This window comes from Mus musculus, chromosome 3, assembly GCF_000001635.26.
Source record: "Mus musculus strain C57BL/6J chromosome 3, GRCm38.p6 C57BL/6J".
NCBI classification, from domain to species: Eukaryota; Metazoa; Chordata; class Mammalia; order Rodentia; family Muridae; genus Mus; species Mus musculus.
Window position 1 is genome coordinate 9,636,712 of NC_000069.6, and position 26,701 is coordinate 9,663,412.

The following is a 26,701-nucleotide window of genomic DNA, read 5'->3' on the forward strand; positions in this document are numbered from 1 at the left end:
CTTAATGGCAGTGCCTTTCCCCCATGCCACTGGGTCCAACATTGTTGGCCTCAAACTGAGAAATCTTCCTGCCTCTCTCCCAAGTGCTGGGATTAAAGGTGTGCACCACTATTGCCTGTCCTTAATGTGTCCTTAAACACACACACACACACACACACACACACACACACACACACACACACACACACACTATGTGCATACAGGTGCCTACAAAGGCCAGAAGAGGGCATTAGATCCTACCTTGAGTTACAAGTGATTATCTAACCTGCCCAGGATGGGTGCATCTGGATCCCCTGCAAGAGCAGCACACGCTCTTCATCTCTGAGCCATCACTCCAGCCCCCAACACTGAGCCATCACTCCAGCCCCCAACACTGAGCCATCACTCCAGCCCCCAACACTGAGCCATCACTCCAACCCCCAACACTGAGCCATCACTCCAGCCCCCAACACTGAGCCATCACTCCAGCCCCCAACACTGAGCCATCACTCCAGCCCCCAACACTGAGCCATCACTCCAGCCCCCAACACTGAGCCATCACTCCAGCCCCCCAACACTGATGGTTTTTTTTTTTTTTTTTTGAGGAGGCAGTTAATACAAAGGATGGATTTTTTTCTGCTTTATTGGACCTTATTAACACTTTTCTGTAATATCATTCAGCTGCTGAGTATTGCAATGAACTGGACCTTGCTTGGAATGATGGGTAGCGGCCTTCAGAGACCTTTTCACCCATTGTCAAAGGGTCCTGTCACAGACAGCACATGCTCTGAGTGCTTCACAGATATAGAGTAGTGTCTGAAAGATGTGAAAGGTCATAGAGACATGAGGGTGGACACACATTCACAAAAGTGCAAGAGGCAAGCATGGGTATGAAATTCCCGGGAATGTTATGGTCTGGGAAAATGTAGGTGTCACCCAAGAAAGGGAATAAAAATCCTACCATAGTCTGTGTCTGTAAATGTTAATACCATGTTTATACTTTTTAATTAAAGTACCTTGGGCTGGTGAGATGGCTCAGTGGTTAAGAGTGCTGACTGCTCTTCCAAAGATCTTGAGTTCAATTCCCAGTAACCACATGGTGGCTCACAGCCATCTGTAATGGGTTGTGGTGCTCTCTTCTGGTGTGTCTGACGACAGCAACAGTGTACTCACATATATATAAAATAAATAAATCTTTAAAAAACAAAAAAAGTACCTTGCAGCCAGGCATGGTGGCACACGCCTTTAATCTCAGCACTTGGGAGGCAGAGGTAGGTGGATTTCTGAGTTCCAGGCCAGCCTGGTCTACAAAGTGAGTTCCAGGACAGCCAGGGCTACACAGAGAAACCCTGTCTCAACAACAACAACAACAACAACAATGTACCTTGCATGGATGAAAAAAGATGTGCATCATATACCAGAACACAAGTGTAGAGACACTCAGCCGCTGGTGACAGTTTACAAACATGTTGAATAAGCCACACTTTTGAAATACTTTATTAAATACTAAAGCAATGCAAGGTACATTGTTGTTGTTGTTGAGACAGGGTTTTGCTGTATAGCTCTGGCTGTCCTGGAACTCACTTTGTAGACCAGGCTGGCCTGGAACTCAGAAATCCGAAAGAAACCAGAAGATTATTAAATGAAAATTCCAATGGCAGAGATAAGCTATGTCCCTATGAGCTATTGGACAAGGAGGCCCCTGAGGCTGCCAACAGTACAGGCTACAGCCATTGCTGCCAGCTACCCAGCAAAGCTGGATGGTCAACCCCTATTGCTAAAGACATCATTTGCCTCAACATAAAGAAATCAAACCGGAACTAAGCTTCATCTCTGTTAGTTAGCTTTTATAGTGCTAGAAGGTGCTAAACAGACTACTAAGGAAAATTGTGGTCCATAATCTTACTTGGCTACAGGCCCTACATTGTAGTGACTTTTTTGTTGCCGAGAAGAACATGACAAAGGCAACATATAGAAGAAGGAGTTTATTGAAACTTACAGTTTCAGAGAACGAGTCCAAGGTGGGGCACATCAAAGCAGGCAAGCAGGTAGCTGAGTGATTACATTGATCCACAAGCAAGAGGCAGAGAAAAGAGAACTAGCTGGGAATGAGTGGGCTTTTGAAATCTCAAAGCCCATCCCTAGTGACACATCTCTTTCAACAAGTCCCCATCTCCTAATTCTTCCAAAACACTTCCACCAATTGGGGAATAAGTATTCAAATATATGAGCCTATGGGAGCCACTTTTATTCAAACTACCACATGCTTTGTGTTATACCATAAACTCACCAGGAGAGCAGGGCCCAAGCAAGTGGGGCTGGAGCAAGCAGGGCCAGAGAGAGCAACCATCCGTAATGAGATCTGACACCCTCTTTTGGAGTGTCTGAAGACAGCTATAATGTACTTACACATAGTAAATAAATAAATCTTTAAAAAACAAACAAACAAACCAAAACTTCACCAGGCAATGTGCATGCTGGTACAATACTTCCTGATGAAATTCAAGACCTACCTCTCAGAAGAGAATTCATGTACTGTAAGCCTGTCAGCAACAGCTGAGAGAGTGATAGGATAGGTCTTGGTAAGGAAGCTGTTGCTGTTGTTTGGCTATTATGGTTATGATAACTCTATCAAACTGCTTTCTAAACTGCTTTCTAAACAAGTATGGTTTTGCCCACAAATTGTTGTGTAAGACTCTGACAAGCCTTAGCTTACCCCCCCCCCCGCCCTGCTTGCCCCCCAGTGAACAGTGCAGAGCCCTGGATCGATACAAAAACAAGAGGAATTTATTGTTCCAGAGTGTTGGGGTCGCGGTGACCTCAGGCAGCCTGGTCAGCCAGTTTTTATATAGCTTTCAGAGGTAGAAGAGAGCAACAGCCACTAGGCACAATGTGATTGGCAGAACAGTGTGACTTTCAAACTGATTGGTCCTTAGGAATGAGGTAGCAAAAGCTAACTTGTCTGTGGGGCAGGGAAGGGGGGGGGGGAAACGACACACACACACACACACACACACACACACACACACATCCCTGAGGAATGTGTCTACATGCTCTGTGTGTCCCTTATCTGCAGGTGCTCAGCTGTCAGTGCCCCCTGTGGTCTGAGGAATGGAGTTAGCCTCTCCCTTCCGAAGAGGAGAGGTACCTATGTGCTCTATGACCTTTCTCTTCCAGGAGGGGAGGGGTCTGGTGGAATTTTCCAAAGTCCTGAGCTGACCTCTTCAGTTGCTGCTGCCATCCTTGATTAGGAAAACATCTTTGCAGCGGGACTTGAGAGACCTCTAACTGGTGAAGGCACTGAAACCAACTGACGGCTGAATGCTCAGGCCTAAATGGGGCATTTACTAAACATCCTCCAAGGTTCAGGAAACATTGTGGAAGATGGGTAGAAAGAAGGTTGGAGCACAAGGAAGGGACAGAGGATTGTTGAATGATGTCTTTGGGCATAACATGGACTCTGCCCCTTTAAACTGCCCGCAACTATAATTACCTGCAGGAGACATGCACAGGATTGGACTCATTTGCACTCATGAGGTCCTGCTCCTCCCACCCCTAGCTCCACCCCCAAAGATACATAAAAGATACACATTAGCAAATGGTTGGCTGTGGAAAGAGCCTTCTTAGGTGGAGTAGCCACTCATAAGTAGCCCATGGTCCTGTAAGTAACCACCTATGCTCTTGCAGGTAGCCCTAATTAACATTTTGGTCTGCTGTCCAGTGCCCTACCTGGGGAGAGTAGACATTTTGTTAATGTGGCAGCACGGTGGCACATTTGGGAGGCAGAACTCAGAGGATTGAGAGTTAGTGTTGGTGTCTGTGCTCTTTCTGTCAGCAGAGGCTGGGTGGATGTCCATGGTCCCTGCTGTCAGTGACTGCTCTGGGCAAGTAGGCTTCTTTCACAGTGCTATCAATGACTGCAGACTCAGCTGAGAATGAGAGACATTGAAGGTTCTGTGTGAGGAGAGTCCTTTAAAACTGTGATAAAGATGCTGAAATGTAGCTCTTCACAGTTGATGGCTTCTGGTGTGGGCTTGGGGGGAGGGGAAGAACTCAGTTTTCTTTAAGGGGCTGGCTACTGGGAGTTTGACCATGCTCCATTGAGTAAATGAACAAAACAAATTGAACTTGGTATATTTGGGGAGGGAGCACAAGGGTGGGAGGGGGAACCTGGGAGGAATGGGAAGTGAGTGTGATCAGAGTGCATTGTATGAAATTCCCCCCCCCCCAAAATATTATGTTGGGGGGCGGGGGAAGAGGCAAGGGTTAGTTTTGGCCACATAGCAAGTTGAAGCCAGCCTGGGCTACAAGAAACATTGTCTCAAAGTAAAATAAAATAAAATGAAAATTTTACTTTGTAATTTTAAATTATTTATGTATCTATGTGTTTGTTTGTTTGTTTTGTGTGTATCGGGCATGAGTGTAGAGGTCAGAAGAGGACTTTCAGGAGCTGGCTTACTCCATCTACAATGTAGCTTGTGCTCCTGTCATAGGCAGACAGCAAGTGCCTTTCCATGCTGAGCCATCTCACAGGCTTCCTATTAGTTATTTTTTCAAAACTTGACAGTCTTTTGCTAAGGACCAGCCTCGGCTTGGACAGGGATTCTAAGAGAAGGGGTGTTTGGGAGAGGCGAAACAAATGACTCAAAGTCAAATCGTGGGTACAAGCTGACAGCTTTGTAGTCTGCTGAAGATGGCTCCCTAGACAGCTCTCTGTAGATAGCTCTGTAATCTGCTCCAGACAGCTCCCTCTTGCTAGAACAATTTCTAAAAACTCTGGATAGCTCATGGGTTTTCCAACCAAAGTCAGGAAAGCTGCTATAAAATATTTGTGGATATTCTAGAAAAAAAAAATCTAAAAGAGCTGTTTCCCCACCAAGCAATTCTTGGGTTTACAACTAAGGTCAGAAATTCTGTTAGAAAAAAAATTCTAAAAGAGCTGTATTCGATCTCCAGAAATCTCTAGACAGCTCAGCTCTTGCTACTATAAAAAAAACAAAAACAAAAAAACAAAAAAAAAAAAAAACAAAACAATAACAACAAAAAACTATCATTCTCTGCTGATTAATCTCTTGCAGACCAAAAGCCCAGTTTTTTTTTTTTTGTTTTTATTTTTGTTTTTGTTTTTGTTTTACATATCAATTCAGTCATTTACAGGTTCCCTGTAGACCACCTCACAAATCAGCATTACAGGACCTAAAAGGGTTTCCTAAGCCCCTTGACTCTTAGGAAAAGGATGATGTATACCCCCTTTTTTTTTTTTTTTTTTTTTTAAATCTTGAAAAAGAATTCAGAGATCTACCTGCCTTTGTTAAGCACAGACCATAAGATAGCTGGGTGTCCTTCCTACTAGCCTGAGCCTAACCTTGCTTTAGCCTCACAGGCTGACCTTGAATTCAGGAATCTGCCTGGCCTAGTAAGCAGAAACAAAAAACTTAGCTGGGTGGGGTCTTGCTTATTGATCACTGTAACCTCCCCTCCCCAGCCTGAAACCTGTTTGCTCAGGTTTCAGTATCAGAGAGCTTGGAGCGGAGCTTGCCGCCCCATCGTCCTGCCACTCCCACTGCCTGCCTTCTAGCTGTTCCAGAGCCATCACGTGGTCACCTGCATCTTTACTCCAAGATGATTTGGCGGGAATCGGGTCCCTTCCCCTGCTTCATAACTGAATGTCGTAATAGTAAAATTGAACCTTGAGCAGAGCCTTGTCTTGGTTCCATTTTTTCTCTCGTGCTGCCTAGCTGTCCCCTCCCCCCTTCTCTTCCAGGTTTCCAAGATGCCTTTCCAGACTAGAACCCAGACATGTGAACCGCTAGCGGGACACAACAGATCACTACTCCCCAAATCTCTTTATCTCCTTCTTTAGCATCTTTCTGACAAACTGGCTCAGTGCACCTGCTTCTGTTCTTTTAGATCTGTGAAGCTCCTTATGTAATTCATATTGCATCCTTATATTTTACATGGTTGAGAAATTACATATTTTAAACACGTGTTTTCAGAGTTCTTTCCCACAGCTTTAAGGGCTGACCTGAAGGTCCCAGTGTTTACCATTTTGCTGAGACACAGCCACATTCTTGCCTCCTGGGCTCATGCTACTTCTAATTATCATGGAGTCATTAGCCTTAGTACAGAGTACATTCCCCAATAACCCTGGCAGGGAGAAAACTTCCAGAAGGAGGAACATGAATTAAAACATATATCTAGCTGGGCGTTGTGGCGCACACCTTTGATCCCAGCATTGGGGAGGCAGATTTCTGAGTTTGAGGCCAGCCTGGTCTACAAAGTAAGGTCCAGGACAGCCAGGGCTATACAGAGAAACCCTGTCTCAAAAAAACCAATATACATATCTATATCTATATAGACTAGATATAGATATAGATATAGATATATAAAACAAACAAGCCTTACACCTACAGCAGCCATCAACACTCATAGAAGCCCATGCCCTGTTGGCTCTGTTCTGGGGACAGTAAGTATGTCACACCATCCCTGCCATGGGTAAGTCTATGGGCAGTATTTCTATTTTTTTAATAGGATATTATTTTTACAAATGTGCTTCTGTATCAATAAATAATCAAAAGGAATACAGAGAGAAGTGAGTCTAAGAAGATGGTAGGCTGTGGAGTCTGGTGCTCTGCTCCATAAAAACAAAGCCGAGGCCAAAGCCTTCATAATAGGATTTAGATCTAGAATTTGGATTTGGAGGGGTGGCTTAATGGTTAAGCTTAAAGGTTAATGGCTGCTCTTCTAGAGGACCCGAGTTCAATCCTAGTATCGATTGTGAGCTCACTGCTATCTATAACTTCAGTTCTCGGGCTACTTGGGGATCTGATATCTCCTTCTGCCCTCAGAAGTCACCAGCTCTGCTCTCAGTGACAGAAATACTTGTAAGCCACACACCCATACACACAGAAAATTTAAAACAGAGTTAACACGAGGCTCACAGTCACAAGGAAATGGGTTGCTTTGGGTTTTTTTCTTTTTTTGTCCCAACCCGCACACCCCAACAGGGGGTGAGACTCAGGGGTCTGTGACTTTCTCTGTGCACCCTGGCTGTCCTGAAATTCACTCTGTAGACCAGGCTGGCCTTGAATTCAGAGATCCACCTGCTTCTGCCTCTAGCGTGCTCTGGTTAAAGGTGGGTGCCATTATCTAGAAAGTGTCTGCTCAAGGAAAACTCTGGAAATTGGGACCAGCTGTGAACACTTTGGTGGGTTTTTTTTTTTTTCATTTTTTCTTTTTTTCTTTTTTTGAATCTTAACCTCCATCCTAGCTCCAGGTAGCATTGTAGAGAACAGCCTGAATTCCATGTACCAGCGAGACAGAATAGACCTCATTTTAAAAGATTAATAATTAGTTTCTTTTAAAAAAAACTTGGAGACTCTGTGGAAAGGCAGCTTAAGGGGCTTATCTTTACTCCCCTTGATTTGGGAGTGGCCCAGAGCAAAAGCTACCAGGGAGGAAGGTGGGCCTTGGTGATGAGCGGTCACAGGCAGGTGCTTTGTTTGCCACAGCCCAAGGTGACAGGAAACAGTTGGCACAAACCAAAAAGTTAGCAAGAAAAGGCTGGGAAACAGGAGGTCCACAAAAACGATGGGAGGTTCACATGGACTTCCTGGGACTCTGACAGGCTTGTGGGCTTGGGAATGGCCTGGCTAGGGCAGAAGTGGACATCACCTGATGATGTTCAGCCAGGCCTCAGCACACAGGCTGCTTCCGGGTGAAAAACTGGTCATAGTTTCAGTTCCGGGCATCTAAGGAAATCTGCTGAGTTATCCTCTCATCGTGACCAAGAGTGCAGACAGTGGAAAATGTACTGGCAGCCTGGCGGGGGTGATGCCTGCCTTAACCCCAGCAGGAGGCACCCACTGGATGAAAACAGAAAAGTTTGAGTATCCTAAGGTGGTAGCTCTGGGATTTAATTTTTCTCTTCTCCCAGGGCTTGTTGCTGCTGCTGATTTTAGCTGTTGTTTATTTAACGACTTTGTGAATGAAGTTTTCCTTCCTTCCTTCCTTCCTTCCTTCCTTCCTTCCTTTTTCTTTCTTTCTTTCTTTCTTTCTTTCTTTCTTTCTTTCTTTCTTTCTTTCTTTCTTTCTTTCTCTCTTCCTCTCTTCCTCTCTTCCTCTCTCTCTCTCTCTCTCTCCCCCTCCCCACTTCCTTCCTTTCTTTTTGTGTGTATGTGTGTGTTTTACAGATAGTTTAGCCCTGGCTGTTCTTGAATTCACTCTGTAGACCATGCTGGCCTCAAAATCAGAGATCTGCCTCCTTCAAGTACTGGGATTAAAGTCATACACCCACACACAGGCCTGCCTCTCTCTCTCTCTCTCTCTCTCTCTCTCTCTCTCTCTCTCTCTCTCTCCAGGCAACAAAGGGGGATGCGTCTAATTTACGGGATAGGATTACCAGACTGTCTTTGAGGACTGATTGGACACTTGGAAAAGATCTTAAATAAACAATTGAAAAAAAAATATATATATATATATTTAATTGAAGGAATACAGACCTAGGAAAATAAATACTGAGCCAGGCCATCTTCCAGGTTCCTGTGCTCATGGCAGAGAGTAGGAGGGGCCAGCAAGCCTTGGAATATAACCCACAGACAAGCTAGGTGCCCAGCAAGGCCTGTCCACCACAGAGTTGCTGAAGTGGGGTATTTAAGTGGGAATACTGCCGGAACTCATGTTGTGAGGTCAGGAGTATGTGAATTCAGAGAGAAACTTGACCGCATTATTTCAGGGGTCTGTGTATTCTTGAAGAAATTATCAATCAAGAGACAGTTTAAGCAGTTTATTTAGCCAAGTAAACAAGCACTTCAGAGACTGGAGTGGGCTGCACCCAAAGAGGGAAACACTACAGCAGGTTCTGGGCTGAGGATTCTAAGGCTATTCTCATGACTATGCATGAGCTATATTACATACATATTCATGAAGTAAGGAGTGGTTTTTTGTTTTGTTTTGTTTTGTTTTTTTACCTCCCAACTCTTTGTAGAATGGATCTTCCTTTTACTTTATTTTTTCCCATCTCCCCACGATTGACTAGAAAAGCCCACAAGGTGTTGGGTAGTTGATCAAAAGGTTGGACTTTAGGATGCTGACCATTTGTTGGCGCACAGTCTTAGTTAGGGTTTCCATTGCTGAGAAGAGACACCATGACCAAGGCAACTCTTATAAGGGACATTTACGTGGGGCTGGCTTACAAGTTCAGAAGTTCAGTCCATTGTCATCATGGCATGGCAGCATCCACATAGACACAGTGCTGAAGAAGAAGCTGGAGGTTCTACATCTTGATTCAAAGCCAGTCAGGAAGAGACTGTTTTCCAAGCTGCTAGGAGGAGAGTCTCAAGCCCACATCCACAAAGACACACTTCCTTCAACAAGGCTACAGCTATTCCAACAAGGCCACACCTCCTAAGAGTACCACTCCTTGGACCAAGCATGCACTTGGTCCACCACATGCACATATGGGGGAGTGCCCTGGTTCATCTCCACAGGAAATGATATTAAAATCTGGGAATGAGCCAGGTGACAGTGGCCCATGCCTTTACTCCCAGTACCAGGGAAGAAGAGGCAGCGGTGTCTCTGTGAGTTTGAGGCTAGCCTGGTCTACAAAGTGAGTTCAAGGACAGCTAGGGCTACACAGAGAAACCCTGCCTGGAAAAACAATAACAAAGAAAGTGTAAATGACCCACTTTGCATAGCAGACTTTAAGAGACAATGACTGTGGTCTGTCTGAAGTTGGCTCAGAACCTGGAAAAGCAAGACAAACTTGGGACTTTGGGAAGTGGAAGCTGCCACTGAGCTCTGCTCTCTTTCTGGAGAAATGGGCATGCAGGAGACACGTGCCAAACATCCAGGGCTTGCAGCAGAGCTCGTTTGGAGGGGCTTGATGATGAAGCACCCTTTAGAAGTGGTTTGGCTGCCAGGCAGTGGTGGCGCACGCCTTTAATCCCAGCACTTGGCAGGCAGAGGCAGGTGGATTTCTGAATTCGAGAGTGAGTTCCAGGACAGCCTGTCTCGAAAAACAAAAACAAACAAACAAAAGAAGTGGTTTAGCTAAGGAGTGGAGAGGTACGTGAGAAATACAGACAACCTGCAGAGGACTGAAAGCTGCCGGTGCCAGCAAATCTGCCCTACAACTGGTGGGGGTAGAAGACGGAAAATAAGAACATTAGGCAAAGGAACTTTCTTCACACTGCATACTGCTATGAGAGAAAACACTCCAGATTTAAGAGTTTGTTCCTGTATTAGGTTTATCTTTGTGTGTTGTCTGTGTGCACATGCGCATGCGTCCTTGGAACTGGAGTTCCAGGCAGTGGTAAATATAGCAGCGTGGTGCTGGGAAAAGAACTTGTGTCCTCCTTAAAAGCAGAATATTAGTTACTTTCCTTTGCTGTGATAATATCTGATAATGAAGAGAGCACAGGGAGGAGTTTATGCTCCCAGAGGGAGAGTCCAGAGTAAAGGGAAGGTATGGCAGCCGGCCATAGGAGCAGCCAGCTGAGTGGCCAGATCTTAAACCACAACAGCAAGCAGAGAGAACAGGAAGTGGACAAGCTTGTGAGCCCTTCAGAACTTACCCCAGAGGCATACTTCCCCCAGCAAGGCTGGACCACCTCCCCAAACAGCAGCACCACGTAGGGACCAAGCATTCAAGTACCTGCGCCCATGGAGCCATTGCTCACTCAAACCACTACAAGTTACAAGTTACAGAGGGTGAAGGTGTCATTAGCCTCTGAGTCATTTCTCCAGCCCGCTCGGCTCACTTTTATTTTAGACTTGGCTCTAGGCTCCTGTATTCATAGTTCATGGGATTATCTGTGATAAAACTGTTTTTAAGAAATGACGTATTTCTCAGATAACGTTGTTAGAAGCTTTACATAATATTGTAACTTGCTTTCCTTTATTTCTGGATCTAGGTCAAGATATTTAATGACCATCCTGCTGGAGCTACTGGGTGTGGAGGAAAGTGTTTTAGTTGAATAGGGACACATGAACAATGTTATCTTAATTGTGCAGTGTGCTATATCTGCTGGCTCTGTTTTACTGGTTAAGCAACAGTTTTACAGGAAAATAACTAATAAAATATTCAGTTTCTTCATTAGAAAGTTGAAAGGCATCAGACTTTTCAAGTGCAGAGCACTGATAATGAGACAGAGATTGTTTTTTTTGTTTTTAAGTCCAATAGCATTCCGGAGCTAATATGCATAATATCGGAAATTCACAGCTCACTGAAAACACTCAATAGTAGATCTGATCAAGTAGAATAATTGGTGATTTGAAGGTAGGGTGATGGAGACTGTCCATCCAGAGAAGGAGAGACAGTACCATGAAAACTCACAAGGACCACTGTGCACACGCGCCAGAGGAGGGACCGCTCAGCCCTCCCGCACGGACAGGAGTGGATGGGCGGTGAGGAGGTGCTTGTGGGGGAACAGGGTAACTGTGGAATGGATGTGGGTTTTCCTTCTGAGGAGACAGGAAAAAAAAAAAAAACACTAGACTGCACACTTTGAAATGGTAAATTTTATATTCTATAACTTTCATTTTTAAAAAAGAAAAGATATGGAGAAAATGTAGATAAATAATGCTACGTGCTGACTGACAATTATAAGAAAATTACCATTTCTAGAGGTGCTGTTTTTCAGCTTTTTGTTACCCTTAATTTGCTGCCATTTCTTTTACTCTAAAGATGCTCTTCCTAAATAACGTATTTTATACATTTTCTCCCAAAAAGGTTCTTGCACCTGATGAAGCTTCTGGACGCACAAACCAGGATGCCCCAGAAGCTTGTCACCAAAGGAACTCTGTCACCAAACAGGGTGTGCCTGTGCTTAGGGGCCCTTGCTCTCAGCAGCTCCGGGAACGCTCCCCTCCCCCACCCAGTCCTCAGGCTCCTCCTGAGAGCCGCTTCTATTCCTTCTCACATCTTACATGGCTCTAATCCTCACTCAGCTTTCTACGGCCCCTCTAGTCCGCTGCTGTCCCCAGATTGTTGCAGAGTTGTTTGCTTTTTTTTTTTTTTAAGATTAAAAATTTTTTTAACGTATATGAGTACACTGTAACTGTTTTCAGACACACCAGATAAAGGTGTCAGATCCCATTACACATGATTGTGAGCCACCATGTGGTTGCTGGGAATTGAACTCAGCACCTCTGGAAGAGCAGTCAGTGCTCTTAACCGCTGAGCTCAGTCCCAGAGCTGTTTTTAAAGTTATTTACTTATTAGTGGTTTGCTTGTTTACATACTGTCCTATTTATTTATTTATTTATTTATTTATTTATTTATTTTGGTTTTTTGAGACAGAGTTTCTCTGTATAGCCCTGGCTGTCCTGGAACTAACTCTGTAGACCAGGCTGGTCTCGAACTCAGAAATCTGCCTGCCTCTGCCTCCCTAGTGCTGGGATTAAAGGCACATACTGTCCTTGTAGCCCAGGCCAACCTTGAAGTTACTGAATAGTTGAGGGTGACCTTGAACCTCTGAACCTCCTACCTCTGCTGGGATCATAGGCAAGGGCTACCCCAGGGAGGCCTGGCTGCTCCCGAGTTTCACAACGCACTCATTTCCAGTGGCCCTTCAACTACAGGGTTATGGTCCTGTAACTCTCCTCCCTTCCTTCTGACTTCTGCTGAGGAGCCCTCCAGCATCCATCCCAACCTCTCTGTTCCTCTCCCTTTTCACCTTTCTGTCAAAGAAAGGGCCTTCTTCAAACTGTGCCAGCACCCGCCCCATCCCCCTGAACTCAGAGCATGGTTACCTGTGTGCAGTTCATCTCCCTCACTCTGGACTCTTCACCTCTCTGGATCCAGCTCTAGGGTGGTCCTCGGAAAGGCGTCCCACTTCCCTTTGTAACACAGATGTCCCCCGCTGACCTTGGTAAAAAGCAATGAGCATTTTAAACAGTTCATAACTGTTCATCATCAGGAAGAGTAACTTGCACTCTTTCTGTGTGTATGAATGAATAAAGACATTTATATGAATTCATGGGTTTGTATATGTCTACAGAATAGTATGTATGCTTTCAATTTATTTTCTCAAGAACTAGTCACATTCATTTGCATTTGGAAGTCCCTGTGTTTTGCTTATAGTGTATGCACAGCCCTGTATTTTTACACAGGGAGATGACACTTGTGGAGTAGAATTCTTTTCTTTAAGGGTATCAGTCACTGAAAAATAAAACCACCATCAGAATATGATTAAGACTATTAATGTTAGAAGTAAGTGTCTTAAGAAGACAAGGGACTTTTGCCATCCCAGTGGGAGACCCTGGAACCTCCTGTTCTCTTCTTCCACTGGACAAGGGCTGCAGTGATGTGAGTGTTCTCACTGCCCACATGGTTTCTGTTGTCAGGATGGACAGTGAGGCTGCAGCTCTGTGACACAGCAGTATTAAAATGTGACAGGAAACACTTTGCTTCCTCTCTGCTTCACCTAGAGAAGGCCAAGGCTTCCCTGAAGGTGTCTGTAAGCCCTGCACTCAGGTGTGGGGGGATCAAGTGTTTGCTCTCTGCTATCTTGTGAGTTCTGGGCTAGGGTGAGCTACTTGAGACCCTGTAACAACCAAAAACAACCAAAAGCCCAAACAAACAAGTTACATTCTATTTTGTGTAGGAGACTTAAAGGGGGAGTTTCTCTCTATAAGCTACTTATGTTAGAAACTGTAACTTCATGGGGAAGAAGATGTAAGAGGATGCTCAATTTTAATGCAACTTTAAATTTAATTTTAAACTGAAATTTTTATTTCAATGTTTTATTATTTCCTTCAGCCTGACCTTCCTTCTGACCCTTCTTCCATCTTTCCTTTGTCCTCTTCCTTCCCTCCTGTCTTAGTCAATGTTCCATTGCTATGAAGAGCCATCATGACCACGGCACGTCTTACAAATGAAATCATTTAATTGGGGCTGGTTTATAGTTCAGAGGTTTAGTCTATCATCATTATGGACAGAGTCAGGGCTGCACACAGGCAGCCACGGTGCTGGAGAAGGAGCTGAGAGTTCTACATCTCTCTGGCCCCCATAGGCTTCTAGTCATAAAATAATGCAAAGCTGCCCTCAGTCGCCCTCAGAAGCCCCCAGAGGCAATCACAGTCTTAACCCTATTTGAAAGTTCAAGGTCTCTTCTGAGATCTTGTGACTGTAATCCCCTGTAAAATCAAAATTAAAAATAAATGCATACCACATACTTCCAACATATAATGGCAGAGGATATACATTACTGTTTCCAAAACATAGGCAAGCAACCGTAGTGAGGACCAAAGCAAGACAGAAACCCAGCTGAGCAAACTCTAAAATCTGCATCTCTGTGTTTGATGTCAAAATGGTCTTCAGATCTCCAATTCTTTCCAGCTCTGTTGACTGCAACAAATACCTTTTGCTCTTGGGCTGGTTCCACTCCCTTGTTAGCAGCTCTCCTTGGCAGGTATCCCATGGTTCTGGCATTTCCAACATCTTGGGATTTCCAAGAAGATACAGGTTTCACCGTCACAGCTTCACACGGTGGCCTCTCTAGGCTTCCATGCAGGAATGCCTGTGCCATACACTTGGCCTCAGCAACTTTTCCTTAGTCCCAGGGGGAGATTCCGTAACCTCTTCTATCCTTGACTCTAATGCCTAGTTTTGCTGCTTGATGGAGCTGGAACTTTGTCCCCTCGTTCAGTTACATCCTCACCACCTTTCTGTTTCCTTCCAGAGTGCTGGGATTAAGGAGAGCACCACCACACCTGGCCCTAAACTTTTCTTTAATTCCTTCCGCCAGGTGGAAAGGCAGCTGGGTGGGGTCTTGCCCCAAGATCTTTACTCCTTTACTCCCACTCCCTTTACTCCATTTAACACCCAGTTTTTCTTTAGTCTCTTTCTCTCCTTGAACACAGGACTTGGCTCCCTTCCACTTCGTGGTGCCCCCTTCTCCTCGAATTATGCTTGTTGTATTTTCCTTGGTCAGTTTGCTCTGGATAAGAGTGACCACTGACAACCACACAACAAAGTCTGTACTGGGTGGTTTCGAGATTTCTTCTGTCATGGGAATTCATCTAAAACCAAAGCTTTAGCCTCAAAACAAAACAAACAAAACAAACAAAAAACCAAAACAAACAAACAAACAAACCTTTGTGGACAAGGGTAAAAAGCAGCCTCATTCTTCACCAAAATACCACAGGAACAGTCTCTAGGTCATGTACTAAAATGCTTCTCTTCTGAAGCCACTTGAACCAGGTCCCTACAGTTCAAATCACCCTCAGCACCAATGTCTCCTATGTTCTTGCTAGAATGGCCCGTTAAGCCCCATTTAAAGCATTCAACTGTTTTTCTATTCCAACATCCCATAATCCACATTTCTCCAAACAGAAGCATGGTCAGGCCTATCACGGCAATACTTGAGTCTCTGGTACCAAGTTCCGTGTGAGGGTTTTATTGCTGTGAAGAGACACCATGACCAAGGCAACTCTTATAAAGGAAAACATTTCATTGGAGCTAACTTAGAGTTTTAGAGGCTTAATCCATTATCATTGTGGCGGGAAGCATGACAGCATGCAGGCAGCCATGGTGCTGGAGAGGTTGCTGAGAGTTCTACATCTTGATCTGCAGGCAGCAGAAGGAGACTGAGACATTAGTCTTTGCTTGACCTTCAAAGCCCACCCGCAGTGACACACTTCCTCCAGCAATGCCATGCCTATTCCAACAAGGCCACACTTCCTAATAGTTCCATTCCCTATAGCCAAGCATTCCTATGGGGGCCATTCCTATTCAAACCACCATATGTCCTCTCTTATCTTGGCTACAAGTCTGCTTGTACAGTGTTCTGAGCACCTGAGCCTCACTCCTATCTGGCAATATAAAGGAACAACAGCCTGCCTGGGGCAGAACATGTTCATGAACCTGAAAAGAATCTCCAGGGAGAACCATAATCAAGAGATGAGTCGCAGCAGGTGTTGGGAGCAGAATGGGGTTAACCTAAAGTCTGCACTCTGGTATTCTGTTCCTTTCTGTAACAGTCTTACCATGGGTTGTGCTGGACCCTGAGCCTTCTGAGGAGAAGGTGGGGTGGACCAGGTGCAGCAGCCAAGAGGCCCAAAAGAGGATGGGTATCTAAAATGGCTGGACTATACAGGGAAGGGCAGCCCAGCCTCTAGGCTGGAGAAGTTTAGGGTAGGAGACGATATGCCATCCATACCCTGTAATGGGACTGAGGGATGCTGGGAGAACCTGGAGGTCAAGTATGATCTGATATGTGAAGGAGGCACCTCACTCATTTGTCCCAGGGTTTGAGAAGAATGAGGTAATGATTTAGAAATGAGGGAATTATTAGAAGCGTTTAGGAAGATTTTATCTTCTGTACTATTGGAATGGGAGAGAGGTTTAAGGGCTCAGCATGAGGAATTGGCCTGGCAGGATGGTTCCATTCAGAAGGTCAAGTCTGAAGCCATGGGGAGCGGGGTGGGGGTGGGGGGTGGGGGGGTCGGGGGGGGGAGCTAGAAGCAGCACTGGGTTCAAGGGCTGACTGACTGAGACTGATGTGAGGTCTCCACAGAGACAGAAGTGGATGGATTCCAGCGCAGGCCTGGGGATCCTGACCAACGGAAGGAGGAACACATGTCCGCCTTGAGCTGTGCGAATGGCAATGGATGAAAAGGGGGATTTTGTAAAATTTAGGGAGTTTAAGCCCATTGGCCTGGATTACTGGCATTTCCGGGTTGAAGAATCAAGAAAGGAGAAAACCAGGGACGAGGAGCTGCTGGCTCTTAAATCTACGTGGACAGTGGTGGAACTGGCCTTGCAAAAGGAACTAGTGGAGGGCATTGGAACCACTCGGACGCTACAGACGAGCCTAGGAGCTGGTGGTGCCTAGCATCCAGGAAGATCAAAGATCTTTCTCTGGCTGCAGCTCCTAGGCCCAGGTCTGCTATACCTTACCCCAAATGACATCATTTCTAAAAGTTCAAAGTTTTCCTCTATGAATGAAGTATTCAAGTTACATAAATCAAATGCAATACAAGAAGTAAGTGTGGAAAAATCATGTTTGTGGGAGTCCCGGAAGGGACAGCATGCCCTGCCCGCTCTGCAGCTGCATCTCACCAGACAAGAGTGGGAAGAGCGCCGGAAGGGGCATCCCGGAAGCTGCTGAGGTGCTGCTGGACTTGGAAGGAGAGCCTGTCAGGCCAGGCGACCCCTGCGAGGACAGTCACCCAAGTTCTAGGAAGTTTATGGCTTAACCGCCCTTCTAATTTTATGTCTCATTTGGGCTTTAAGAGAGACAGACAGACAGAGACACAGAGAAAGACACACAGAGAGACAGACAGACAGACAGCATTCATGGGAGGCTTCATTTATCAGAGGCTATTTGGCTCTTTCCTTGCAGTTTTAGCCTTGTCTGTAACAGGTGCACTAGGGACCATTGTGAATCAGTTGTTTCTGTCACCGCTGTGACAAACACTAGGCAAGAGAGACTTAAAGAAGGAAGGGTTGACTTGGGCTCCGGGTTTGAGGTATACAGATTGTCATGGTGGGGAAAACATGGCAAAGGAGCAGGAGGAGACTGGCCACCCAGTCCACAGTCCAGGAGGATGTGAATAGCACCACTCACTGGGCTGTTGGGTTTAAACCTTTGTATTCCATTCAGGATCTCACAGGATAGAGCACAGATATCCAGGGTGGATCTTTTCAGATCTTTTAAACTTTTCACACTCTCATTAACACAGCCTCTGGGTATGTCTCCTATGTAATTACATATCCGGTGAAGTTGTTGGTGGGTATTAACCATCACACTTGGATGAAAATTCATCTGGACGCTAAAGTCAAGCTTATCTAATGTATCTAATGTATTCACTGTGTCACAGGCTCTATCAAGGGGGAGGGAGGGCTGTGACCCCTCCCCTACTCCCCAGCAGCCTTGCTCGTTATCTCTAGCTTGATTAACGGGAATGATACTCATTTGTAAATGTATTTGGCAAACTTACCCTGCTATTGTTTCCATTATTTTGCAAATTACAGACATTGAGATGAAGGCTCTATAATTTCTCAGTGCTGCCTTTATTCCCGCCTGGGAAACTGGTGTTGCCCTGGCTTGCTTCCACTTTGCTGGTATTTCATTTGAATGCAGCAAATTCTTTATTATGATTAACAAAGACTTCTGCTCCACTCCTCTTTGAATATCAGTCTGCTTGTGGAGATGAGTTGATTGGGAGCCTGCTGTCTACTTGAATCCCTCAAAGACTTTTAAGACAACAGACACCCAAGGATTCCTAAATGACATGTTTTTTTTGCCTGTTCTCCATTTTGAATCTGGGATACATTTAGTAATTTTGCCATTGTCTGGAACTTTTTTTCTCTCTTCTTTCAACTGTCTGTTCCTAAGTGTCTCCTCCACCCTTTACTTAAATGCCTGAAAAATATGCAAATGCTTAGGTTGGGGTGTCTGTGGGGAAGTCCTAGGCAACAAGGGTGCCCACAGAGCTCTCCCAGCCCCTCTCTGACCACTCCCTCTGCACAAGCCACACAAGCTAGACTTCCTCTCCTGCAATGTGAAGATAGCAACCAGAACCCTTTTCTCTAAAACCAGACATAACCCCCCAAAACATGATCCTGCCTTTCCTGACTTTCTGACTAACCACTGCTCCTTGCAAAATGACCTAACCTATCCTGCTAAAACCATTCCAGAAAGGATCCTGCCCTGTGCCTGGAAGGAAGGTGTGCTCCACAGAATTCTGGGAGAATCTGAACAGACAGGCTCTGCTGGCTCTCCCAGCTCCATCTTATTCAATCACACTTCTACCTGAGTGTCTTTATAGAACTGAAGCATAAATTGTGAACCTTATCTTGGTTTTTCAGGTCTTCAACCTGAAGGCTTGTGAGTCACATAAACCTACGATCAATCAAACAACTAACTTACTTTCTTTCTTTCTTTCTTTCTTTCTTTCTTTCTTTCTTTCTTTCTTTCTTTCTTTCTTTCTTTCCTTCTTTCTTTCCAGACAAGGTTTCTCTGTGTAGCCCTGGCTGTCCTGGAACTTGCTTTGTAGACCAGGCTGGCCTCAAACTCGCAGAGATTCACCTGCCTCTGTCTCCTGAGTTTGGGGGGTTAAAGGCGTGCGCCACCACTGCCTGGTTCAAACAGCTTTCTTGTGCCTTGCTCTCACTAACTCCTGTTACGGGAGTGTTGGTCCTTTAAGGATCAGCATCATGTTTCCCTACATGCTCTTCCAACATTAAAAGTATCCCCCATTAAGTTCTTGGGCTTTCCTTTTCTTTACCTACATATCTGTCACGAAGCCTCTTTTTTTTTTTAAACAATATTTTCATAAACAGCCTTGATTCCAGTCTTGTCCACTTATGGGTGGACCATATTGTTCTCCTGCAAAGAGAGGAGTATGTCAGTGGAAGAATGTTTGAAGCCCGCTTCACCACTTGGGGGTACCTCGAATACACAGATGATTTTCTGTAAGCGATGAAGCATCCATTAATTACTGAACCTGAATCACCTTTGTCCAAGCCAGGCTCATTGTGCAGATTCTCATGGAGAGCCTGTCTCCTCCTAAATTCAGGCACATATAGGTGATGGCACATTAAGAATTCTCTCCTGGGCTGGAGAGATGGCTCAGGGGGTAAAAGCGCTGACTGCTCTTCTGAAGGTCCTGAGTTCAAATCCCAGCAACCACATGGTGGCTCACAACCATCCATAATGAGATCTGATGCCCTCTTCTGGTGCTTCTGAAGACAGCTACAGTGTACTTACATATAATAAATAAATAAATCTTAAAAAAAAAAAAAAGAATTCTCTCCAGATCTGGAGGGACCAGGAAGAGTCACCGTGAGGACATACATGGAACAAAGCAAGACGCAGATGACAGGGAGTGGGCAGCAGTCACTGACTGCTCTGTAAGATCTGTGGACAACAGCAACAGTTACTGGAGAGTACAGGAAACTGCCAGTGTGTGTGAAAGGGAACCCCATCAAAGGCAGGCAGCCCATCCAGCTGACACCCGCCACCTCAGATGGAAACCTGCACAGCAACCATTTTACTACACGGCTTTCTGGAAACCAGGAAGTGAGTGCCTTTGGGGAAGGAGGTGAAGGCGACTATCTGGATGGCTGGATAGTGCTCTGTAATGGACCTTACTGGGTGAGAGACAGTTAAGTGAGCTTCAAACATTCTTTCATTGACATACTCCTGTCTTCACAGGAGAACAGTACGATGGACCCGTAAGTGGACAAAAAGAGGTACATGGTGGCCCAGCCAAGTACCTCTTCATTCATACTGGTAAAAGGAAGTTGAACTTGTCTCTCTTTGCTGAGCTTAGCTCCACAGGAAGTTGGCATCATGGATTGTTAACGTGTGATTTCCCCTTCTCCAAAATGATTAAACTAACAAACAAGAAACTGTAAGACCCCTGAAGCTGGGCCTCCCCTCAAGTCCCGGGATGAGCTGGCCAACGCCCCAATGTCCCGAGAGAAAACCACACCTGATGCAAACTGCAAGAGGTTTTATTATCAGCTAGCTGAGGACAAAAGTCCCTCTGCCATCCAGGGCAGGGGAGTTTGACCCTGAGTGGTGACAGTAGGGGGCTTTTAACAGCTGGCTGAGGAATTGGGAGGAGTTGGGAGGAGAGTTGGCTACAGCTCCTTTCTGGCGAGGGGCGGGGGGAGTGAGCTGCAGCCTCCTCTATCTCCATGTCCTTGTAGGTCTTCCTACAATTATCGCATCTCTGGCTGTAAGGCACAGAAACAAAAAGGCTTTTTGCTGGCTATAGAGAACAAAGAGCTTCTTTCTGCCTGCATTTTTAGAGATCAGGGAAAACAAGCTTGGGGAACATCCAGGGGCCTTACCTTCCAGGTAGAAACACTCTAAGTCGGGGTCTCACAAAACAACCCAACTCTCCTAGGTGGAATGTACTAGAATTGATATAGGGGCATGGGTATGACTTGACAGCCCATCTTCCAGATCACATATCCATACACAAAACATGTTCTGAGTCCTCTTTCCTCTCCTTTCACCTCCTCCCTACTCAGTGACATCAGCATCTTCAGTGTCCTCCTTCCGTTTCAGATGTAAACCATATGGAGGTGAGGGCGCTTCAACCCTTTCCCCAGTGAGTTGGGTAGCACTGTGTAAAAGGGAGGGTCATCACACTCGCATCTCACACTGACAACTCCATGTGTGCTACATCTTCCCTGTGCATTACTGACTCCACCTCACTCGATCTCAGCCCTCTCTGGATGGGTATCAGGCTGGGAACATAATGCATGTGAATTTATTTAAGGATGCCTATTAGATTGGCTCCTATGACAGGAGCCCAACAATGTCAGTCTACAGCACTGGATAGGCTGAGAACTCAGAAGCTGCCAGTCCAGGAAGCCAGCTGCCTGAAGCTGCCCAAATCCAGTGCTGAAAGTCAAGATGTGTGGGGAATTGCAGGCTGGTCTCCAGTCGAGCTGAGGTCTGAACCCTGATGGTCATAATTCACCTTTATGACATGGTAGGCGTTCCCTCATGCTCCTGGCTAAGTTACCACCCTCCACCCCCCCCACCTCCCCACCCACTCCTGCACAGCTCCCACAAGAGAAGCATGGTTAGTAGTCACATAGGCAATGGCCCAAGCTTCTGACCTCTAGGATAAACTCCTCCCCAGTTACCTAGCAACCGTAAAGATCATAAAAGGGGCTGTTCAGCCCCTGCTTTCTCTCTTATCTCTTATGCTCTTACTTGTCTGCCTCTTACCCCTCACTCTCACCCATTTTCTCTCTCTCTCCTTTCTCTTTGTCCTCTCCTCTCCTCTCCTCTCCTCTCCTCTCCTCTCCTCTCCTCTCCTCTCCTCTCCTCTCCTCTCCTCTCCTCTCTCTTACTCTCTTTCCCTCTAGCCTCCCCCACCTCTTTCTACCTTCTCTCTTTCTCCCTGCATTTTTATAATAAAGCTCTTAAACCATAGAGAGTCTCTGCTCCGTCAAGATCTGCTGCGCACTCTGGTCAGTGTTGGAACCTCTTCCATCATCCCTCTCTCCTATAACCCCGGGGCTTTAGCAAGGTAGCTCCAGGGTCCCCAGGCAGGGCTACCCCTTGGCCACCCCCTGAAGAGTGGGATAGAGGAATGCCCACCCAGGGGTGAGTGAATAGGTAGGTAGCAGCCCTCCCACGCCTGACTGACCAGAGAGTAGGGAAAACTCTGGCGGGGCAGGGGCCTTTCCCTCCCCCTCTTTCCCCGGGGCTCCCCTTTTTTAGTTCCCACATAGATGTTCACTGGTGTTGAATACACATTGGAGGCCTAAGAGCCTGGAGTCTGATGTTAGTGGAAGCAGCAGCAAGTATAAATTGCTCACTCAGCAAGAGGAAGCATAGGTAGGTACCCCACACAGCCGCTCCTAGGGCATCTTTCTTTCTATCTGTGCTGCTCATTGGGTTATGTGGCTATCTGTTATAGCTCACACCTGGACAAAAGGCCGAGGTGCCTATTAAACATAGGCCTCCAGGTTCTCCCAGCATCCCTCAGTCCACACCTGATACAGGGTATGGCTCCCATATTACACCCTCTCCCCATGAACTTCCCAGCCCTTCCCCAGAAGCTCCTCCCCATATAATCCACCCATTGTGGCCACCTGCCCCTTTTGTACCTTTGGCTTCCTTGTTCCGACCCCTGGCCTCCACCCCAGCTCCACATGTCCAGCTCAGTCTCGTCATATCTTCTCTTGACTCATCCATGCATCTACAATAAACTTTCTCCTCCTCCTCTGTACTAGGAACAGTCCTTTCCTTTCCTCTTTCCTCTTTCCCTTTCCCTTTCCCTTTCCCCTTCCCCTTCCCCTTCCCCCACCCCCCACCCCCTCCCCCTTTCCCCTTTCCCCTTCCCCTTCCCTTCCCTTCCCTTCCCATTGATTTTTTTCATTTACAGCCCATACTGAAGACAGGCCTTGTCTGCTCAGCTGATCCTTTAGAAATGTTCACATTATGAACAGAGCAGTGCTTCCCAGCTAGCTCCAAGTCCTGTCAAGTTGACAATCAAGGCTGTTGCATGAGATAACAGCCGGCAGAGAGGCCCACAGCTGGCTCCTGTATGGGCGGTACAGGGTTTGAACCATGTTTCTAGTGGAAAGCCAGAGGTTGACTGTGTCTGGGCTCCAGTGGGTAGATGCTGTGAGTTACTGATCTCAGATACACTAAGCACTAACTACTGTATGCTCAGTTGCGTTAAATCTGCCATCTCTTTAATTGTTACAATAATCCCTGGAAACAGGGCTTCTTTTTTATAAGTAACATGAAACTACACTTGCTCAAAATGATTCGGCTAGGAGGAAGAGCAGCCCCAATAGTCCAGAGACCACCCCTGAACGGTCTACTGTGGAGACCATGGTGATTGTTTTTCTTTATCAGACTGAGGGTGCCAATAAGGTCCCACTGGTGACAAAAATGTAGAGGTTAGTGGATCTTGCTTCCTCCTTGGTTCCTGAGGGTCAGGTCACCTGGGCTCAACACATCTCTTGACACCTCTCAGTGCCACCTGAAGTATTTAAGAGATGTGGCCTGAGGAGCAGTAGAGAGGAAAGACTAACGTGGTATCAGTTTTTTTTTTTTTTTTTTTCTGACAAGGTTTCTCTGTATAGTCCTGGCTGTCCTGGAACTCACTTCGTAGACCAGGCTGGCTTCGAACTCAGAAATCTGCCTGCCTCGGCCTCCCAAGTGCTAGGAATAAAGGCATGTGCCACCACACCTGGCTTGGTATCAGCTTTAATAGTGTCTAGAGACAGGGTTTCCTGGGATGTCCTGAGAGTGGAGCCCTGTGCTGGGGGTGGAGCCACTGTTTTAGCATTTAAAACAGACGCAAAGGACTCATTTACTCTGCATTCTCTGCTCTTTCATGGTCCATAGGTTCACTTGTGAGTACACAAGGACCATATCAGGATTTGAACCTATGTGGCAAGTACCACTTTGCATCTAGACTCTTCCTTCTGTTCATTAGCTCAGTGCAGTTTTGCTCTGTGGTCCATCTTGTTGAGCTGAGTCCTCCTCTTCTCGAGAGGAATATTCTCAGAGTCTCAGTGGTGGTTTGAATATGCCTGGCCCATGGGAAGTGGCACTCTGAGGAGGTGTGGCCTTGCTGGAATAGGTATGGCTGTGGAGGTGGGCTTTGAGAGCCTCCTAGCTGCCTGTTAACCAGAGTCTCTCCTCTGGTTGCCTTCTCTTCTGGTTGGATCAAGATGCAGACTTCTCAGCTCCTTCTCCAGCACCATGTGTGTCTGCATGCTGCCATGCTTTCCACCATGAAGATAATGAGACTGAACGTAAGCCAGCCTCACTTAAATATTTGCCCTTATAAGAGTTGCCTTGGTCATAGTGTGTCTTCACAGCAATAAAGCCCAAACTAAGACAGTCTATGGTGTATCAATCCCATGCGCATTGTATATATATCTTCAACATTTTATAACACTTCAAACTCAAGGGCAGTCCCTGTAATCACTGCATCTCACTGTTTTGTCTAATATCCAACCTCTTTACCCAAAAGCCCCTATTACCTTGAAGGAAATTCCTCCTCCTTCACCCCCAATTGTGTTATCTTGAAGGAGGGGTATATCTGCCTCCAACTGGGCAAACTGCAGGGCCAGGAAGGGACCGTGTGACCTTGTTCGGCCAATCAGCACTTTCTTTGGAGCTTTGCCTATGAGGAATGACCCAGAGAAGTGAGGGGTCTGTACCTAGCAACATTCCAGGCCGCTCAGCCTCAGCCTGCTGGGATTCTGAGGCCCTGCCCCCACAGTGCCCTCACAGCTGCCCTGAGCTCCTGGGAAGAGGAGGCAGCTACCCGGGAAAGAACACGACCATCAGCCTTCCTATTGCTGACTCAGACTGAGGCTAGCTTGGGTGGCGATGGCAAGGTGGCAAGGACCTGCTCCTTTTTAATTTGCCACCTCATGTCATGCCTCCCTGTTAGCGTTAGCTCCCCTCCCCTCCCCTCCCCTCCCCTCCCCTCCCCTCCGCTCCCCTCCCCTCCCCTCCCCTCCCTTCGTTCTTGGTGTCCCCTCTCTCCCTCTCTTTGCCCCTTTTCTCTGCCTTCATAGCTCTGCTCCTACCTGTTTGCCTGTCTCCATGTTTGCTTGCCTGCCCCTGCCCATTCCCCAGGTCCTCACTCCCCTCCCCTCCCCTCCCTCCCCTCCCTCCCCTCCCCTCCCCTCCCCCAATACACACCTTTTAATGGCATAATTATTCAGGGGCACACCTTGGCACAGGCCTGTCTGTGGGATCAGGGAAGTCTATAGAGCTGTGGGGAGCAGGCTTAGAGCAAGATTGCGGTCAAGGTTTGTCCCAACCCCAGAAATCTCGTCCTGAGATTGCCTGGAGTAGGAGCCTCCTCTTCTCCACCCACCCTGGGCCTGCATGTCCTGTGTAGCTCTGTGTTCCCACCCTTGTCTCACCAGGGGAGGATACAGAGCCCAGTAGCCAGGTTAAACTTCCTACGCCCTTATAAGGTCAGGTCCAGCAGCACCTAAAATTCCTCCTGATGCAAGTGAGGCATTCCCAGAAACCTGGTCCAGACCAACGATGAACACTCACCCCATAGCCCGCCCTTACCCCACAACGGTTTCAGTAGCCTTTGTTACCACCGATTACATGAGCTTACAACGAAACCTGCCTCCTGAGACATCCGTTTCTCATTGTGCTTACCTGTCACCTGAGGTCTCCGTCAGGTCTGATCACCGTAGATCATGCTGTTAAGGAAGGAAAAGCAGAGTGGGACTGAGCCCCGCCAAAAGTCCTCACTCACCGCATTATATTTCACAACACTCCCATCAATCTCAGGGCGCTCTGCCTGCTCAGGTCTCTTCCACTGACTTTCCTAAATCCTTCCTCACCAAAGCCCAGGAGCCTGGGATTATTTCTTTATAACCCACAACCCAGATAATAATATGAGCAGTTGCTTCCTTCAGAAGGACAGCTGCCCCGTGGTTAGATGCCATAGCTCGCCGTAGCTTAAAAACCAGCTACCTCTTAACACTGAAAGGCTCCATCTGTGAGTCAGGTGAAAGGCTGGCTTCTTGGGGCCATGATGAGTTGAGAACACATTGTGAGCCAGGCTCTCTCCTCTACCCAAGTAGCAGAAGGAACAGCCTAAGGCAAGCTGGTGTGGAGCCCTTTGGGGTTTCCGTGCCTGAATCTGGGGAGCTGAGGACTTGAGGGTGTTGTAGTGGGCTTTCCCTACAGAGCTTGTCCTTCTACTGATGTGGATTCTGGTGACATCTGCATTTTAGTAGAAAATGTGAAGGTTTACCGTGCTTGAGTTCCAAACACACATCGCCAGGATCAAGAAATCAAGCTTTGTGACAGGAAAGATGTTTGCTAGCACGGAGGGAGCAAGGAGAGGCACCTGTTTCCTGTTCAGCTTCCCAGATGTTACAGCTCACCACGGATGCCTTCTCCCAATGGACCACACATGTGAAGGGCCGATCTACCTTCCTGCATGGTTCAAGAGTCTCCTGGTGTGCTTTGATATGAGGCCTAATCTTCCTGGAGTTTCTGACTTCAGCTTATCTCAGCAACTGCAGCGTCCTAGGGAAGCTTTTCTTCAGAACACAGTGTGGCTCCGTGCTTTCCTTCTGATCGAACAGTGCCACCTGCTATGCTGCATTGAGGCAGTGGGTGCACCAAGTGGGCTCACTGCTTTGTATGTATGTGTGTTCATGTGCTTGCGCGTGTGTGCATGTGCGCGCATCTGTATGTGCATGTGCGAGCATGTGTGGCTTTGTGTACTGTGAGTG

General features: G+C 46.6%; 1 long non-coding RNA gene and 1 pseudogene across 2 annotated transcripts; one reads left to right on the forward strand and one right to left on the reverse strand.

The window, feature by feature from the left end:
- Positions 1-10,900: 10,900 nt before the first annotated feature.
- On the reverse strand, positions 10,901-26,407 carry Gm33169. 2 transcript variants are annotated; one of them, XR_878676.2, is made up of 6 exons: positions 26,215-26,407; positions 25,611-25,654; positions 25,134-25,220; positions 24,464-24,606; positions 12,733-12,847; positions 10,901-11,442 (listed from the first exon to the last, which is right to left on the reverse strand). It is a non-coding gene; the product is annotated as a predicted gene, 33169 (long non-coding RNA). The 2 variants fall into 2 exon arrangements; XR_387539.3 differs by having other exon boundaries at positions 25,611-25,682.
- Gm17806 (predicted gene, 17806) lies at positions 19,810-20,204 on the forward strand (annotated as a pseudogene).
- Positions 26,408-26,701: the final 294 nt, after the last annotated feature.